We start from the raw sequence: 16,253 nt of genomic DNA, 5'->3' as shown, positions 1-16,253 counted from the left end.
CTGGAGGAGATATAATTGAAGTATTGTACACGTACCCAGCTACTGTCAACACCCTTTGCTGCACTGATATTTTTCCATCCATTTTTCTTTTTTTTTTTTTTTTTTTTTTTTTTTTGCTGGCAGTTCCGTCAATATTCGCCAGCCTTTAAGAGACATCATGCAACCAGGCCTCTCGGTTTGCGGACACACAGTTCTGAATGAGCCCGATGTCAGAAGATCTCGGAAACTAAACGGGGCAGGACCTGGTCAGTACTTGGATGGGAGATCTTCTGGAAATACCAGGTGCTGCCAGCTTTTTACGTCTCCTGGGAAACCTCATCGTAGCTCTTAATACTCTCTTTCTGTCTGGAGAATATATAATTGAAGAATTGTACACGTACCCGGCTACTTTCAAAACCCTTTGCTGCACTGGTATTTTTCCCTCTATTTTTCTTTTTTTTTTTTGCTGGAAGTTCCGTCAATACCCGCCAGCCTTAAAGAGACATCATGCAGCCGGGCCTCTTGGCCTTCAGCCACACCGTCCTGAACGCGCATGATATCGTCAGATCTCGGAAGCTAAACGGGGCAGGACCTGGTCAGTACTTGAATGTGAGACCTCCTGGAAATACCAGGTGCTGCAAGCTTTTTACGTCTCCTGGGTAACTTCATCGTAGCTCTTAATACTCTCTATCTGTCTGGAGGAGATATAATTGAAGTATTGTACACGTACCCAGCTACTGTCAACACCATTTGCTGCACTGATATTTTTCCATCCACTTTTCTTTTTTTTTTTTTTTTTTGCTGGAAGTTCCGTCAATACCCGCCAACCTTTAAGAGACATCATGGAGCCAGGCCTCTCGGCTTGCGGCCACACCGTCCTGAATGCGCCCGATCTCGTCAGATCTCGGAAGCTAAAGGGGGCAGGACCTGGTCAGTACTTGGATGGGAGACCTCCTAGAAATACCAGGTGCTGCAAGCTTTTTACGTCTCCTGGGTAACTTCATCGTAGCTCTTAATACTCTCTTTCTGTCTCCAGGAGATATAATTGAAGAATTGTACACGTACCCGGCTACTTTCAACACCCTTTCCTGCACTGATATTTTTCCCTCCATTTTTCTATTTTTTTTTTTTTTCTTTTTGCTGGAAATTCCGTCAATACCCGCCAGCCTTTAAGAGACATCATGCAGCCATGCATCTCGGCTTGCGGCCACACCATCCTGAACGCGCCCGATCTCGTCAGATCTCGGAATCTAAACGGGGCAGGACCTGGTCAGTACATGAATGTGAGACCTCCTGGAAATACCTGGTGTTGCAAGCTTTTACGTCTTCTGGGTAACTTTATCGTAGCTCTTAATACTCTCTATCTGTCTGGAGGAGATATAATTGAAGTATTGTACACGTACCCAGCTACTTTCAACACCCTTTGCTGCACTGGTATATTTCCCTCTATTTTTCTTTTTTTTTTGCTGGCAGTTCCGTCAATACCCGCCAGCCTTTAAGAGACATCATGCAGCCAGGCCTTTCGGCTTGCGGCCACACCGTCCTGAATGCGCCCGATCTCGTCAGATCTCGGAAGCTAAACGGGGCAGGGTGTGGTCAGTACTTGGATGGGAGACCTCCTAGAAATACCAGGTGCTGCAAGCTTCTTACGTCTCCTGGGTAACTTCATCGTAGCTCTTAATACTCTCTTTCTGTCTCCAGGAGATATAATTGAAGAATTGTACACGTACCCGGCTACTTTCAACACCCTTTGCTGCACTGGTATATTTCCCTCTATTTTTCTTTTTTTTTTTGCTGGCAGTTCCGTCAATACCCGCCAGCCTTTAAGAGACATCATGCAGCCAGGCATCTCGGCTTGCGGCCACACCATCCTGAACGCGGCCGATCTCGTCAGATCTCGGAAGCTAAACGGGGCAGGGCCTCGTCAGCACTTGGATGGGAGACCTCCTAGAAATACCAGGTGCTGCAAGCTTTTACGTCTCCTGGGTAACTTTATCGTAGCTCTTAATACTCTCTCTCTGTCTGGAGGAGATATAATTGAAGTATTGTACACGTATCCAGCTACTGTCAACACCCTTTGCTGCACTGATATTTTTCCATCCATTTTTCTTTTTTCTTTTTTTCTTTTTATTTTTTTGCTGGAAGTTCCGTCAATACCCGCCAACCTTTAAGAGACATCATGCAGCCAGGCCTTTTGACTTGTGGCCACACCGTCCTGAATGCGCCCGATCTCGTCAGATCTCGGAAGCTAAACGGGGCAGGGCCTGGTCAGTACTTGGATGGGAGACCTCCTAGAAATACCAGGTGCTGCAAGCTTTTTACGTCTCCTGGGTAACTTCATCGTAGCTCTTAATACTCTCTTTCTGTCTCCAGGAGATATAATTGAAGAATTGTACACGTACCCGGCTACTTTCAACACCCTTTGCTGCACTGGTATATTTCCCTCTATTTTTTTTTTTTTTTTTGCTGGAAATTCCGTCAATACCCGCTAGCCTTTAAGAGACATCATGCAGCCAGACATCTCGGCTTGCGGCCACACCGTCCTGAACGCGCCCGATCTTGTCAGATCTCGGAAGCTAAACGGGGCAGGACCTGGTCAGTACTTAAATGTGAGACCTCCTGGAAATACCAGGTGCTGCCAGCTTTTTACGTCTCCTGGGTAACTTCATCGTAGCTCTTAATACTCTCTTTCTGTCTGGAGAAGATATAATTGAAGAATTGTACACGTACCCGTCTACTTTCAACACCCTTTGCTGCACTGGTATTTTTCCCTCAATTTTTCTTTTTTTGTTTTGCTGGCAGTTCCGTCAATACCCGCCAGCCTTTAAGAGACATCATGCAGCCAGGCATCTCGGCTTACGGCCACACCATCCTGAACGCGCCCGATCTCGTCAGATCTCGGAAGCTAAATGGGGCAGGACCTGGTCAGTACATGAATGTGAGACCTCCTGGAAATACCTTGTGCTGCAAGCTTTTACGTCTCCTGGGTAACTTTATCGTAGCTCTTAATACTCTCTATCTGTCTGGAGGAGATATAATTGAAGTATTGTACACGTACCCAGCTACTGTCAACACCATTTGCTGCACTGATATTTTTCCATCCATTTTTCTTTTTTTTTTTTTTTTGCTGGAAGTTCCGTCAATACCCGCTAACCTTTAAGAGGCATCATGCAGCCAGGCCTTTCGGCTTGTGGCCACACCGTCCTGAATGCGCCCGATCTCGTCAGATCTCGGAAGCTAAACGGGGCAGGGCCTGGTCAGTACTTGGATGGGAGACCTCCTAGAAATACCTGGTGCTGCAAGCTTTTACGTCTTCTGGGTAACTTTATCGTAGCTCTTAATACTCTCTTTCTGTCTCCAGGAGATATAATTGAAGAATTGTACACGTACCCGGCTACTTTCAACACCCTTTGCTGCACTGGTATATTTCCCTCTATTTTTCTTTTTTTTTTTCCTGGCAGTTCCGTCAATACCCGCCAGCCTTTAAGAGACATCATGCAGCCAGGCATCTCGGCTTGTGGCCACACCATCCTGAACGCGCCCGATCTCGTCAGATCTCGGAAGCTAAACGGGGCAGGACCTGGTCAGTACATGAAAGTGAGACCTCCTGGAAATACCTAGTGATGCAAGCTTTTACGACTCCTGGGTAACTTTATCGTAGCTCTTAATACTCTCTCTCTGTCTGGAGGAGATATAATTGAAGTATTGTACACGTATCCAGCTACTGTCAACACCCTTTGCTGCACTGATATTTTTCCATCCATTTTTCTTTTTTCTTTTTTTCTTTTTTTTTTTTGCTGGAAGTTCCGTCAATACCCGCCAACCTTTAAGAGACATCATGCAGCCAGGCCTTTCGGCTTGCGGCCACACCGTCCTGAATGCGCCCAATCTCGTCAGATCTCGGAAGCTAAACGGGGCAGGGCCTGGTCAGTACTTGGATGGGAGACCTCCTAGAAATACCAGGTGCTGCAAGCTTTTTACGTCTCCTGGGTAACTTCATCGTAGCTCTTAATACTCTCTTTCTGTTTCCAGGAGATATAATTGAAGAATTGTACACGTACCCGGCTACTTTCAACACCCTTTGCTGCACTGGTATATTTCCCTCTTTTTTTCTTTTTTTTTTTGCTGGCAGTTCCGTCAATACCCGCCAGCCTTTAAGAGACATCATGCAGCCACGCATCTCGGCTTGCGGCCACACCATCCTGAACGCGCCCGATCGCGTCAGATCTCGGAAGCTAAACGGGGCAGGGCCTGGTCAGTACTTGGATGGGAGACCTCCTAGAAATACCAGGTGCTGCAAGCTTTTTACGTCTCCAGGGTAACTTCATCGTAGCTCTTAATACTATCTTTCTGTCTCCAGGAGATATAATTGAAGAAGTGTACACGTACCCGGCTACTTTCAACACCCTTTGCTGCACTGGTATATTTCCCTCTATTTTTCTTTTTTTTTTTGCTGGCAGTTCCGTCAATACCCGCCAGCCTTTAAGAGACATCATGCAGCCAGGCATCTCGGCTTGCGGCCACACCATCCTGAACGCGCCCGATCTCGTCAGATCTCGGAAGCTAAACGGGGCAGGACCTGGTCAGTACATGAATGTGAGACCTCCTGGAAATACCTCGTGCTGCAAGCTTTTACGTCTCCTGGGTAACTTTATCGTAGCTCTTAATACTCTCTATCTGTCTGGAGGAGATATAATTGAAGTATTGTACACGTACCCAGCTACTGTCAACACCCTTTGCTGCACTGATATTTTTCCATCCATTTTTTTTTTTTTTTTTTTTACTGGAAGTTCCGTCAATACCCGCCAACCTTTAGGAGACATCATGCAGCCAGGCCTTTCGGCTTGTGGCCACACCGTCCTGAATGCGCCCGATCTCGTCAGATCTCGGAAGCTAAACGGGGCAGGGCCTGGTCAGTACTTGGATGGGAGACCTCCTAGAAATACCAGGTGCTGCAAGCTTTTTACGTCTCCTGGGTAACTTCATCGTAGCTCTTAATACTCTCTTTCTCTCTCCAGGAGATATAATTGAAGAATTGTACACGTACCCGGCTACTTTCAACACCCTTTCCTGCACTGATATTTTTCCCTCCATTTTTCTATTTTTTTTTTTTGCTGGAAATTCCGTCAATACCCGCCAGCCTTTAAGAGACATCATGCAGCCAGGCATCTCGGCTTGCGGCCACACCATCCTGAACTCGCCCGATCTCGTCAGATCTTGGAAGCTAAACGGGGCAGGACCTGGTCGGTACATGAATGTGAGACCTCCTGGAAATACCTGGTGCTGCAAGCTTTTACGTCTCCTGGGTAACTTTATCGTAGCTCTTAATACTCTCTATCTGTCTGGAGGAGATATAATTGAAGTATTGTACACGTACCCAGCTACTGTCAACACCCTTTGCTGCACTGATATTTTTCCATCCATTTTTTTTTTTTTTTTTTTTTTTGCTGGAAGTTCCGTCAATACCCGCCAACCTTTAAGAGACATCATGCAGCCAGGCCTCTCGGCTTGCGGCCACACCGTCCTGAATGCGCCCGATCTCGTCAGATCTCGGAAGCTAAACGGGACAGGGCCTGGTCAGTACTTGGATGGGAGACCTCCTAGAAATACCAGGTGCTGCAAGCCTTTTACGTCTCTTGGGTAACTTCATCGTAGCTCTTAATACTCTCTTTCTGTCTCCAGGAGATATAATTGAAGAATTGTACACTTACTAGGCTACTTTCAACACCCTTTGCTGCAATGATATTTTTCCCTCCATTTTTCTTTTTATTTTATTTTTTTGCTGGAAGTTCCGTCAATATCCGCCAGCCTTTAAGAGACATCATGCAGCCAGGCCTCTTGGCTTGTAGTCACACCGTCCTGAACGCGCCCGATCATATCAGATTTCGGAAGCTAAACGGGGCAGGGCCTGGTCAGTACTTGGATGTGTGACCTCCTGGAAATACCAGGTGCTGCAAGCTTTTTACGTCCCCTGGGTAACTTCATCGTAGCTCTTTATACTCTCTATCTGTCTGGAGGAGATATAATTGAAGAATTGTACACGTACCCGGCTACTTTCAACACCCTTTGCTGCACTGATATTTTTCCCTCCATTTTCCTTTTTTTTTTGTTTTTTTTTTGCTGGAAGTTCCGTCAATACCCGCCAGCCTTTAAGAGACATCATGCAGCCAGGCCTCTTGGCTTGCGGCCACACCGTCCTGAACGCGCCCGATCTCGTCAGATCTCAGAAGGTAAACGGGGCAGGGCCTGGTCAGTACTTGGATGGCTGACCTCCTAGAAATACCAGGTGCTGCAAGCTTTTTACGTCTCCTGGGTAACTTCATCGTAGCTCTTAATACGCTCTTTCTGTCTGGAGGAGATATAATTCAAGTATTGTACACGTACCCGGCTACTTTCAACACCCTTTGCTGCACTGGTATTTCTCCCTCCATTTCTCTTTTTTTTTATTGCTGGCAGTTCCGTCAATACCCGCCAGCCTTTAAGAGACATCATGCAGCCAGGCATCTCGGCTTGCGGCCACACCGTCCTGAACGCGTCCGATCTCGTAAGATCTCGGAAACTGAGTGGGGCAGGGCCTGGTCAGTACTTGGATGGGAGACCTCCTGGAAATACCAGGTGCTGCAAGCTTTTTACGTCTGCTGGGTAAGTTTATCGTAGCTCTTAATACTCTCTTTCTGTCTGGAGGAGATATAATTGAAGTATTGTACACGTACCCGGCTACTTTCAACACCCATTGCTGCACTGATATTTTTCCCTCCATTTTTCTTTTTTTTTTTTTTTTGCTGGAAGCTCCGTCAATACCCGCCAACCATTAAGACACATCATGCAGCCAGGCCTCTCGGCTTGCGGCCACACCGCCCTGAACACCCTCAATCTCGTCAGACCTCGGAAGCTGAACGGGGCAGTGCCTGTTCAGTACTTGCATGGGAGACCTGCTGGAAATAAAAGGTGCTGCAAGCATCTTACGTCTCCTGAGTAACTTCATCGTAGCTCTTAATACTCTCTATCTGTCTGGAAGAGATATAATTGAAGTATTGTACACGTACCCAGCTACTGTCAACCCCCATTGCTGCACTGATATTTTTCCCTCCATTTTTCTATTTATTTATTTTTTATATTTTGCTGGAAGTTCCGTCAATACCCGCTAGCCTTTAAGAGACATCATGTAGCCAGGCCTCTCGGCTTGCGGCCACACCGTCCTGAATGCGCCCGATCTCGTCAGATCTCGGAAGCTAACGGGGCAGGGCCTGGTCAGTACTTGGATGGGTGACCTCCTGGAAATACCAGGTGCTGCAAGCTTTTTACATCTCCTGGGTAACTTCATCATAGCTCTTAATACTCTCTTTCAGTCTGTAGGAGATATTATTGAAGAATTGTACACGTACCCGGCTGCTTTAAAAACCCTTTGCTGCACTGATATTTTTCCCTCCATTTTTCTTTTATCTTTTTTTTTTTGCTGGAAGTTCCGTCAATACCCGCCAGCCTTAAAGAGACATCATGCAGCCAGGCCTCTCGGCTTTCGGCCACACCGTCCTGAACGCGCATGATATCGTCAGATCTCGGAAGCTAAACGGGGCAGGACCTGGTCAGTACTTGAATGTGAGACCTCCTGGAAATACCAGGTGCTGTAAGCTTTTACGTCTCCTGGGTAACTTTATCGTAGCTCTTAATACTCTCTTTCAGCCTGCAGGAGATATAATTGAAGAATTGTACACGTACCCGGCTACTTTCAACACCCTTTCCTGCACTGATATTTTTCCCTCCATTTTTCTATTTTTTTTTTATTTTTTTTGCTGGAAGTTCCGTCAATACCCGCCAACCTTTAAGAGACATCATGCAGCCAGGCCTTTCGGGTTGTGGCCACACCGTCCTGATTGCGCCCGATCTCGTCAGATCTCGGAAGCTAAACGGGGCAGGGCCTGGTCAGTACTTGGATGGGAGACTTCCTAGAAATACCAGGTGCTGCAAGCTTTTTACGTCTCCTGGGTAACTTTATCGTAGCTCTTAATACTCTCTATCTGTCTGGAGGAGATATAATTGAAGAATTGTACACGTACCCGGCTACTTTCAACACCCTTTGCTGCACTGGTATATTTCCCTCTATTTTTCTTTTTTTTTTTTGGTGGCAGTTCCGTCAATACCCGCCAGCCTTTAAGAGACATCATGCAGCCAGGCATCTCGGCTTGCGGCCACACCATCCTGAACGCGCCCGATCTCGTCAGATCTCGGAAGCTAAACGGGGCAGGGCCTGGTCAGTACTTAGATGGGAGACCTCCTGGAGATACCAGGTGCTGCAAGCTTTTTACATCACTTGGGTAACTTCATCGTAGCTCTTAATACTCGCTTTCTGTCTGGAGGAGATATAATTGAAGAATTGTACACGTACCCAGCTACATTTAACACCCTTTGCTGCACTGATATTTTTCCCTCCATTTTTCTTATTTCTTTTTTTTTTGCTGGAACTTCCGTCAATACCCGCCAGCCTTTAAGAGACTTCATACATCCAGGCCTCTTGGCTTGCGGCCACACCGTCCTGAACGCGCCCGATCTCGTCAGATCTCGGAAGCTGAACGGGGCAGGGCCTGGTCAGTACTTGGATGGGTGACCTCCTGGAAATACCAGGTGCTGCAAGCTTTTTTCGTCACTTGGGTAACTTCATCGTAGCTCTTAATACTCTCTTTCTGTCTGGAGGAGATATAATTGAAGAATTGTACACGTACCCGGCTACTTTCACCACTCTTTGCTGCAGTGATATTTTTCCCTCCATTTTTCTTATTTCTTATTTTTTTTGCTGGAAGTTCCATCAATACCCGCCAGCCTTTAAGAGACATCATGCAGCCAGACCTCTTTGTTTGCGGCCACACCGTCCTGAACGTGCCCGATTTCGTCAGATCTCGGTACCTAAACGGGGCAGGGCCTGGTCTGTTCTTGGATGGGAGACCTCCTGGAAATACCAGGTGCTGCAAGCTTTTTACGTCTCCTGGGGAACTTCATCGTAGCTCTTAATACTCTCTTTCTGTCTGGAGGAGATATAATTGAAGAATTGTACACGTACCCGGCTACTTTCAACACCCTTTCCTGCACTGATATTTTTCCATCCATTTTTCTATTTTTTTTATTATTTTTTTTTGCTTGAAGTTCCGTCAATACCCGCCAGCCTTTAAGAGACATCATGCAGCCAGGCCTCTTGGCTTGAGGCCACACCGTCCTGAATAAGAAAGAACTCGTCAGATCTCGGAAGAAAAACTGGGCAGGGCCTGGTCAGTAATTGGATGGGTGACCTCCTGGAAATACCAGGTGCTGCAAGCTTTTTACGTCTCCTGGGTAACTTCAGCGTAGCTCTTAATACTCTCATTCAGTCTGGAGGAGATATAATTGAAGAATTGTACACGTACCCGGCTACTTTCAACACCCTTTGCTGCACTGATATTTTTCCCTCAATTTTTCTATTTTTTTTATTATTTTTTTTTGCTGGAAGTTCCATCAATACCCTCCAGCCTTTAAGAGACATCATGCAGTCAGGCCTCTTGGCTTCCAGCCACACCGTCCTGAACGCGCCTGATCTCGTCAGATCTCGGAAGCTAAACGGGGCAGGGCCTGGTCAGTACTTAGATGGTGACCTCCTGGAAATACCAGGTGCTGCAAGCTTTTTACGTCTCCTGGGTAACTTCATCGTAGCTCTTAATACTCTCTTTCAGTCTGGAGGAGATATAATTGAAGAATTGTACACGTACCCGGCTACTTTCAACACCCTTTCCTGAACTGATATTTTCCACTCCATTTTTATTATTTCTTCTTTTTTTTGCTGGAAGTTCCGTCAATACCCTCCAGCCTTTAAGAGACATCATGCAGCCAGGCCTCTTGGCATGCGGACACATTGTCCTGAACGCGCCAGAACTCATCCGATCTCGGAAGCTAAACGGGGCAGGACCTGGTCAGTACTTGAATGTGAGACCTCCTAGAAATACCTGGTGCTGCAAGCTTTTACGTCTCCTGGGTAACTTCATCGTAGCTCTTTATACTCTCTTTCTGTCTGGAGGAGATATAATTGAAGTATTGTACACGTACCCGGCTACTTTTAACACCCTTTGCTGCACTGATATTTTTCCCTCCATTTTTCTTTTTTCATTTTTTTTTGCTGGAAGTTCTGTCAATACCCTCCAGCCATTTAGAGACATCATGCAGCCAGGCCTCTTGGCTTGCGGCCACACCGTCCTGAACGCGCCCGATCTCGTCAGACCTTGGAAACTAAATGGGCCAGGGCCTGGTTAGTACTTGGATGGGTGACCTCCTGGAAATACCAGGTGATGCAAGCTTTTTACTTATCCTGTGTAACTTCATCGTAGCTCTTAATACTCTCTTTCAGTCTGGAGGAGATATAATTGAAGAATTGTACACGTACCCGGCTACTTTCAACATCCTTTGCTGCACTGATATTTTTCCCTCCATTTTTCTTTTTTCTTTTTTTTTTTGCTGGAAGGTCCGTCAAAACCCGCCCGCCTTTAAGAGACATCATGCTGCCAGGCCTCTCGGCTTGCGGCCACGCCGTCCTGAACGCGACCGATCTCATCAGATCTCGGAAGCTAAACAGGGCAGGGCCTGGTCAGTACTTGGATGGGTGACCTCCTGGAAATACCAGGTGCTGCAAGCTTTATACGTCTCCTGGGTAACATCATCGTAGATCTTAATACTCTCTTTCTGTCTGGAGGAGATATAATTGAAGAAATGTACACGTACCCGGCTACTTTCAACACCCTTTGCTGAACTGATATTTTTCCCTCCATTTTTCTTTTTTTATTTGCTGGAAGTTCCGTCAACACCCGTCAGCCTTTAAGAGACATCATGCAGCCAGGCCTCTCGGCTTGCGGCTACACCGTCCTGGACGCACCCCGTCTCGTCAGATCTCGGAAGCTAAACGGGGCATGGCCTGGTCAGTACTTGGATGGGAGATCTCCTAGAAATACCAGGTGCTGCAAGCTTCTTACGTCTCCTGGGTAACTTCATCGTAGTTCTTAATACTCTCTTTCTGTCTGGAGGAGATATAATTGAAGAATTGTACACGTTCCCGGCTACTTTCAACACCCTTTCCTGCACTGTTATTTTTCCCTCCATTTTTTTATTTTTTTATTTTTTATTTTTTGCTGGAAATTCCGTCAATACCCGCCAGCCTTTAAGAGACATCATGCAGCCAGGCATCTCGGCTTGCGGCCACACCGTCCTGAACGTGCCCGATTTCGTCAGACCTTGGAAACTAAACGGGCCAGGGCCTGGTTAGTACTTGGATGGGTGACCTCCAGGAAATACCAGGTGATGCAAGCTTTTTACGTCTCCTGGGTAACTTCATCGTAGCTCTTAATACTCTTTATCTGTCTGGAGGAGATATAATTGAAGTATTGTACACTTTGTCTTAGGGACAGTCTGGCTAGCAGTGACTGAGTGGTTGACAGACGACAAGCAACGGAATGTACGTGCTCTGTGATGTCATAGCAGTCAGCTGAGAGAGGCTCGTGATGTCATCGCTGAGCTGTCTGTCTGTCTGTCTGTCTCTCTCTCTCTCTCTCTCTCTCTCTTCCTCTCAATTCAATTCATTTGTATTGTCAAAGCAATTGGACATACATACATACATATATATATATATATATATATATATATATATATATATACATACATACATCCATACATGCTAGAAAGTCATTACTATGTTATCTTAAAGGCTAACTAAGCAGAACATATATCATTATAGAACAGAGTTCATAGGTCAACACATGGTTTTAGGGAACAGGCACGTAGGTCGTACCGTTTGACAATGTCTCCAAGGTTCTCATCGTAAATAACAAACAGAAATCAAACTATCTTCTGGGCTGACCTTCTAGCTTGACCGTATCTTTCTTAAGTATACAAGAGAGAAAAACAGGTGTAAGAAAATAATTTCTAATTTTCCTTCTACACATATATACATACATACATACATATGTAGCGTTATGTTGGGTGTATTTGGATAAGAGCATTTGGGCTCTGAGCTGAAGCACTGATCTAAAGAAGACCTCTCCCCCCCAAAGTTATCAGATTTCCTTAGCTCATCAGCTTGGAACTGGTTTGCATCAAAGTGACAGTTTTGGGGAGGATGGCACCGAGAAGAGGCCAAATAGTTTGGAATTCTGCTATGAGATGTCTGGAGAAAGGGGCCTGTAGGTGATAAAAACTCTTTGAAGTGGATGAGAGCCGAAATCCCGACATAGAGCTACGAACCCAGGCCAACCGGCATTTCCAAAAGATGGCATGGATTGACATCAGTCATAAATAAAGCCTCCCTCCAATAGGACACTGGGGGCTGAAACCGAAATCCAATCTCAAGAACTCAGGGACCAATCACCTACTGATCTGACAGACTATAAGGAACAGCGGACAGTCTTTCTCTCTCTCTCTCTCTCACCTGAACCAGAAACTCGCTGCCACAGCTCAACCTGTAGCTCTGTTGCCAGAACCGGAATCAGAAACCAACCAAGTCTTTGCCGGCAACAGAAGAGTTAAACTGGGAGAAGGAGATTGAGCGAAGAATTATTTTAAAGGACTTTATTAAATAAATAACTTCACAGACCCACCTGATCAGTGGAGTTTTACAGCTGGACAATTGACTAAGTCGACTGAATACGAAAGTGTCAGTCACTTAAATAGCTATTTGAGTCTTAAGAAACTTGACCCTTGGAACAAACAGGGCCCTGCTTTCCTCAAAGACTTTGTCTTCAAGTAACTATGGTGGAACCCTGCTTACAAAGAAGATTTTGTGCACAACCTTGGAGCCTTCAAACCAATGGAAAATCTGTTTGGAAAAGACTCTACATTCGCGAAACCCCAACTTCCAGGTGCATCGACTGAGTGGAAGTTCTTGGACAAAGCCGAACCGGACTGCCTTTGTTCCAAACCACACGGACCTCGTGCCGTGTGCTGTTATCTGAGCCCGAAGCCAGAGAGGCCTCTCTGCGACGAAGTTCACATAAGTTTAACAGTTTGGAGTTTGTGATTCATGACATTTGAGAAATCAATTAGAAATGTTAATCTGTGATTCATAACTCTAGAATGTGTAATATCATTTAGTTTTCTTAAATATAAATGTGAGTTGCATTAAACTGTTTTGTTGATAATTTTAGAAATAAAATCTGTCAACGCCGAGAAATATCTTCTCATTCCTGTTTAACTGTTTAGTCTGAAATTGACACAAGTTAATAGACATTAGATTATAGGTGGCCCTGCCTATCCTTAATCATTGAATAATAATCAGTTAAGGGAAATTGTGGTAACAAATAGGATCTTTCTCGGCACCTAAACGTAAATGAGACTGATATATATATAACGAGAAGTTACCTGACATAAATACTAACCTGCGTAGTAATAATACTAACGAGAGACTCACCTTCGTCTTACTAACCGGTATTGTAGTCAATGTGTTTATAACCTTTTTTGTTTAACGATTTGTTAAACGGAATGTACGTGCTCTGTGATGTCATAGCAGTAAGCTGAGAGAGGCTCGTCATGTCATCGCTGAGCTGGCTGGCTGGCTCTCTGTGTGTGTGTGTGTGTGTGTGTGTGTGTCTCTCTGTCTGTCTGTCTGTCTGTCTCTCTCTCTCTCTCTTACTCTCTCTCTCTCCCTCTCAATTCAATTCATTTGTATTGTCAAAGCAATTGGACATGCATACATACATACATACATATATATGGAAAATAAACAATATGTGTACATCTCTTTCTGCATTAGTGGTGCCCTCACAGATGTGCAAGTTACATGACAGACAGACAGACAGACACACACACACTTTCACACACAGACAGACAGACACAGACACACACACACATACTTTGACAGACAGACAGACAGACACACGCATATTATGGGTCTTTGTTGGGTAGTGAAATGGGTAGCATCAGTCGCAGTGTGGGTAATGTCAGGGAGCCAATCATAGTCCCCGTTATTTGCATATCGTGGCGCAAAGCATTCTGGGAAAAGCAACTAAACACGTTTAGTCATGTATTTGTCCATAGTTTACACATGAGATGAAAGAGACAGTATGACGTGTTGAGCACCTAGGATTCCTCATGTGTATGTGAGGGGCAGAGGAACCGGATCCCAAGTGTGCGTCCCAGGTGCTATAGGTTTCAAAGCATGCAGGGGAATAGGCACCCCACCCTGACACCTATAGAAGACTGGATAGGGAGATATGAATAGCAATGGGGAGACTCTTGTACTTGGTGTGGCTCTATCCATATAGTGGGGCCAGCAGGTGCAGCAATAGAAGCTCAGCCTGGGGAGACTGGATTTAGCATTTCCTCTCCATTTTGATAACTATCCATAATCATTTCTGCAAAATACTTCTATGATACCTATGTATGTTTTTTACTTGTACTATATTATACTATCAAGTATCAGTGTACACATACAATGTGACCTGTTACATTAATACAGAGGCCACGGAAGGCCAGATCACTAATAGCCACTGTCCCCTGATATTACACTTTTTTACAATCACTTTGGCACTCATTTCAGAACCTTGATGTCATTTTTCAAAACTCTAGACACTAAACTCACACCCGATGATCAAAATGCACATTTTTCAAAACTCTAACACTTTTTTACAATTGCTTGGATACAATACACATCAACCTCAGATCATTTGTTCATTGAACTAAAATGACACAACTTAACATCAAAGTATTACCATTTCAAAATGCAATTCACACATTACATCTGAGATCACTGTCTATTCATTTCATTACAAAGATCTAACTATCAATTGATACAGCTGCTCAAAATGATAAGTGACTGTTGCATTACTCTTAATGCATAATTTTATGGAAACTGACAAACAATATTCCATGTTTCGATCATGAAAGTTTCAGGATAATGAGATCCATTGACATCAATAAACGAGGAGCATGAACCAGTTGGACTACATTATCTATGGATGTAATATTTCATCATCATTCATCATCATGTAGCACTTTTCCACACCATGTTTGCAGTGTGGAAGGAAAGTTAGAAATTTTTTCTCTAATACCTGTTTTTCTCTCTTGTATACTTAAGAAAGATAAGGTCAAGCTAGAAGGTCAGGCCAGAAGGTAGTTTGATTTCTGTTTGTTATTTACGATGAGAATCTTGGAGACAATGTCAAACAGTATGATTGAAGTGCCTGCTCCCTAATCCATGTGTTGATCTATGAACTCTGTCCTATAATGATATAAATTCTGCTTAGCTAACTTTTAAGATAACATAGTAATGACTTTCTGATTATAACCAGCTCTTTGATTTTTGTGTATAAAAGCTCTGACTGTTAAAATGAAGGCAGAGCGACTTTGGGATCTACTTGAGTCACTGTTCCTCTCCACGCTGCGTGTATTAAAGGCATTGCAACTAACGCTCCAACCTGGTTGAAGATGATTGTTCTTCCACATCAGATTTGACATTACTGTATGTATGCAGGCCCTTGTAATTGCTTTTCCAATACTGCCAACTGGTTATTGATGATTGATTTCACATTGTGGTACGAGTATCGAGTGAAATGAGTGCTATCCACCCCAGCAACACAGTGATAACATGGAGCCGGCAAGTCATCCAGGTCACAATAGAGGTCAAGCAGTGGGAGGAGGAAGACGTGGTGGTCAAAGGAATGGAAGGGGACATGCACCCCTTCTGAGAGGTGGTCGTGGGCCTCGTCATAGAGGAGGGCTTAGGCCTCACCAGAGAGGCAGCCATGGGCCTAATTTGAGAGGTGTTGGGGGAACGTGGTAGAGGACAAGGCCACGGACCAGACAGCGGCAGCAACAGCAAATAGTGTCCAGTGAAATCCGAGAAATAGTTGTAGAGCATGTTGTAAATCATGGCATGACCATGACTGAGGCAGCTACAATGATTCAATCAAACCTCAGAATCAACTCAGGATCAACTGTGGCCTCAATCATCAGAAATGTCCGTACTGAGAAGCGGCAAGTCTTCAGCATGCACTAAACATTAGGCTACTCTCAATTGTCAAATGACTGTATACTGCATACCAATGTGTAGCACAGAGTATAGTGTGCCTTTTGAAAGAAATGCAGACAGAGTGAAGCAGCTGATGACTGAGTATGTTCAGGTATGTTCAGTTTCAAGATGCCTCTTGTGAAAAATGGTTGTGAGAACCTGAACCTGAACACAGGGCTGATGGAAATTCAGAAGTACAGTAATCAATCCTTTGTTTTACACTAAGCCAGGTGAGGAACACTGCAGTTGACATTTTACTGTAGTT

The 16,253-nt window shown here is 44.8% G+C and overlaps 10 non-coding genes and 22 pseudogenes across 10 annotated transcripts; all 32 read left to right on the top strand.

The window, feature by feature from the left end:
* The first annotated feature begins 839 nt into the window (after positions 1–839).
* On the top strand, positions 840–958 carry LOC136733369 (uncharacterized; annotated as a pseudogene).
* A 220-nt stretch (positions 959–1,178) lies between these two features.
* LOC136733623 (uncharacterized) lies at positions 1,179–1,297 on the top strand (annotated as a pseudogene).
* A 207-nt stretch (positions 1,298–1,504) lies between these two features.
* Positions 1,505–1,623, top strand: LOC136733401 (uncharacterized; annotated as a pseudogene).
* Positions 1,624–1,832: 209 nt separating this feature from the next.
* Positions 1,833–1,951, top strand: LOC136733598 (uncharacterized; annotated as a pseudogene).
* Positions 1,952–2,176: 225 nt separating this feature from the next.
* Positions 2,177–2,295, top strand: LOC136733302 (5S ribosomal RNA). The gene has a single exon (XR_010810193.1). It is a non-coding gene; the product is annotated as a 5S ribosomal RNA (ribosomal RNA).
* Positions 2,296–2,504: 209 nt separating this feature from the next.
* LOC136733575 (uncharacterized) lies at positions 2,505–2,623 on the top strand (annotated as a pseudogene).
* Positions 2,624–2,833: 210 nt separating this feature from the next.
* On the top strand, positions 2,834–2,952 carry LOC136733719 (uncharacterized; annotated as a pseudogene).
* Positions 2,953–3,165: 213 nt separating this feature from the next.
* On the top strand, positions 3,166–3,284 carry LOC136733755 (5S ribosomal RNA). Its single transcript, XR_010810272.1, has one exon. It is a non-coding gene; the product is annotated as a 5S ribosomal RNA (ribosomal RNA).
* A 208-nt stretch (positions 3,285–3,492) lies between these two features.
* LOC136733732 (uncharacterized) lies at positions 3,493–3,611 on the top strand (annotated as a pseudogene).
* A 224-nt stretch (positions 3,612–3,835) lies between these two features.
* On the top strand, positions 3,836–3,954 carry LOC136733321 (5S ribosomal RNA). Its single transcript, XR_010810211.1, has one exon. It is a non-coding gene; the product is annotated as a 5S ribosomal RNA (ribosomal RNA).
* A 209-nt stretch (positions 3,955–4,163) lies between these two features.
* Positions 4,164–4,282, top strand: LOC136733250 (5S ribosomal RNA). The gene has a single exon (XR_010810147.1). It is a non-coding gene; the product is annotated as a 5S ribosomal RNA (ribosomal RNA).
* Positions 4,283–4,491: 209 nt separating this feature from the next.
* LOC136733594 (uncharacterized) lies at positions 4,492–4,610 on the top strand (annotated as a pseudogene).
* A 211-nt stretch (positions 4,611–4,821) lies between these two features.
* LOC136733512 (5S ribosomal RNA) lies at positions 4,822–4,940 on the top strand. Its single transcript, XR_010810249.1, has one exon. It is a non-coding gene; the product is annotated as a 5S ribosomal RNA (ribosomal RNA).
* Positions 4,941–5,152: 212 nt separating this feature from the next.
* Positions 5,153–5,271, top strand: LOC136733653 (uncharacterized; annotated as a pseudogene).
* Positions 5,272–5,485: 214 nt separating this feature from the next.
* LOC136733495 (5S ribosomal RNA) lies at positions 5,486–5,604 on the top strand. The gene has a single exon (XR_010810247.1). It is a non-coding gene; the product is annotated as a 5S ribosomal RNA (ribosomal RNA).
* A 216-nt stretch (positions 5,605–5,820) lies between these two features.
* LOC136733505 (uncharacterized) lies at positions 5,821–5,939 on the top strand (annotated as a pseudogene).
* A 219-nt stretch (positions 5,940–6,158) lies between these two features.
* On the top strand, positions 6,159–6,277 carry LOC136733435 (uncharacterized; annotated as a pseudogene).
* A 210-nt stretch (positions 6,278–6,487) lies between these two features.
* Positions 6,488–6,606, top strand: LOC136733520 (uncharacterized; annotated as a pseudogene).
* A 214-nt stretch (positions 6,607–6,820) lies between these two features.
* On the top strand, positions 6,821–6,939 carry LOC136733249 (uncharacterized; annotated as a pseudogene).
* Positions 6,940–7,160: 221 nt separating this feature from the next.
* On the top strand, positions 7,161–7,278 carry LOC136733274 (5S ribosomal RNA). The gene has a single exon (XR_010810167.1). It is a non-coding gene; the product is annotated as a 5S ribosomal RNA (ribosomal RNA).
* A 216-nt stretch (positions 7,279–7,494) lies between these two features.
* Positions 7,495–7,613, top strand: LOC136733741 (uncharacterized; annotated as a pseudogene).
* Positions 7,614–7,831: 218 nt separating this feature from the next.
* Positions 7,832–7,950, top strand: LOC136733424 (uncharacterized; annotated as a pseudogene).
* Positions 7,951–8,160: 210 nt separating this feature from the next.
* Positions 8,161–8,279, top strand: LOC136733275 (5S ribosomal RNA). Its single transcript, XR_010810168.1, has one exon. It is a non-coding gene; the product is annotated as a 5S ribosomal RNA (ribosomal RNA).
* Positions 8,280–8,494: 215 nt separating this feature from the next.
* Positions 8,495–8,613, top strand: LOC136733778 (5S ribosomal RNA). Its single transcript, XR_010810274.1, has one exon. It is a non-coding gene; the product is annotated as a 5S ribosomal RNA (ribosomal RNA).
* Positions 8,614–8,829: 216 nt separating this feature from the next.
* LOC136733582 (uncharacterized) lies at positions 8,830–8,948 on the top strand (annotated as a pseudogene).
* Positions 8,949–9,169: 221 nt separating this feature from the next.
* On the top strand, positions 9,170–9,288 carry LOC136733252 (uncharacterized; annotated as a pseudogene).
* A 221-nt stretch (positions 9,289–9,509) lies between these two features.
* LOC136733506 (uncharacterized) lies at positions 9,510–9,627 on the top strand (annotated as a pseudogene).
* A 216-nt stretch (positions 9,628–9,843) lies between these two features.
* LOC136733248 (uncharacterized) lies at positions 9,844–9,962 on the top strand (annotated as a pseudogene).
* A 214-nt stretch (positions 9,963–10,176) lies between these two features.
* LOC136733503 (uncharacterized) lies at positions 10,177–10,295 on the top strand (annotated as a pseudogene).
* A 216-nt stretch (positions 10,296–10,511) lies between these two features.
* On the top strand, positions 10,512–10,630 carry LOC136733373 (5S ribosomal RNA). The gene has a single exon (XR_010810235.1). It is a non-coding gene; the product is annotated as a 5S ribosomal RNA (ribosomal RNA).
* Positions 10,631–10,839: 209 nt separating this feature from the next.
* On the top strand, positions 10,840–10,958 carry LOC136733624 (uncharacterized; annotated as a pseudogene).
* A 221-nt stretch (positions 10,959–11,179) lies between these two features.
* On the top strand, positions 11,180–11,298 carry LOC136733499 (uncharacterized; annotated as a pseudogene).
* Positions 11,299–16,253: the final 4,955 nt, after the last annotated feature.

Source organism: Amia ocellicauda, unplaced genomic scaffold (assembly GCF_036373705.1).
Source record: "Amia ocellicauda isolate fAmiCal2 unplaced genomic scaffold, fAmiCal2.hap1 HAP1_SCAFFOLD_36, whole genome shotgun sequence".
Classification (NCBI taxonomy): domain Eukaryota; kingdom Metazoa; phylum Chordata; class Actinopteri; order Amiiformes; family Amiidae; genus Amia; species Amia ocellicauda.
Note: the sequence above shows the minus strand (reverse complement) of the source record. Positions and strands in the feature narration are given on the sequence as shown.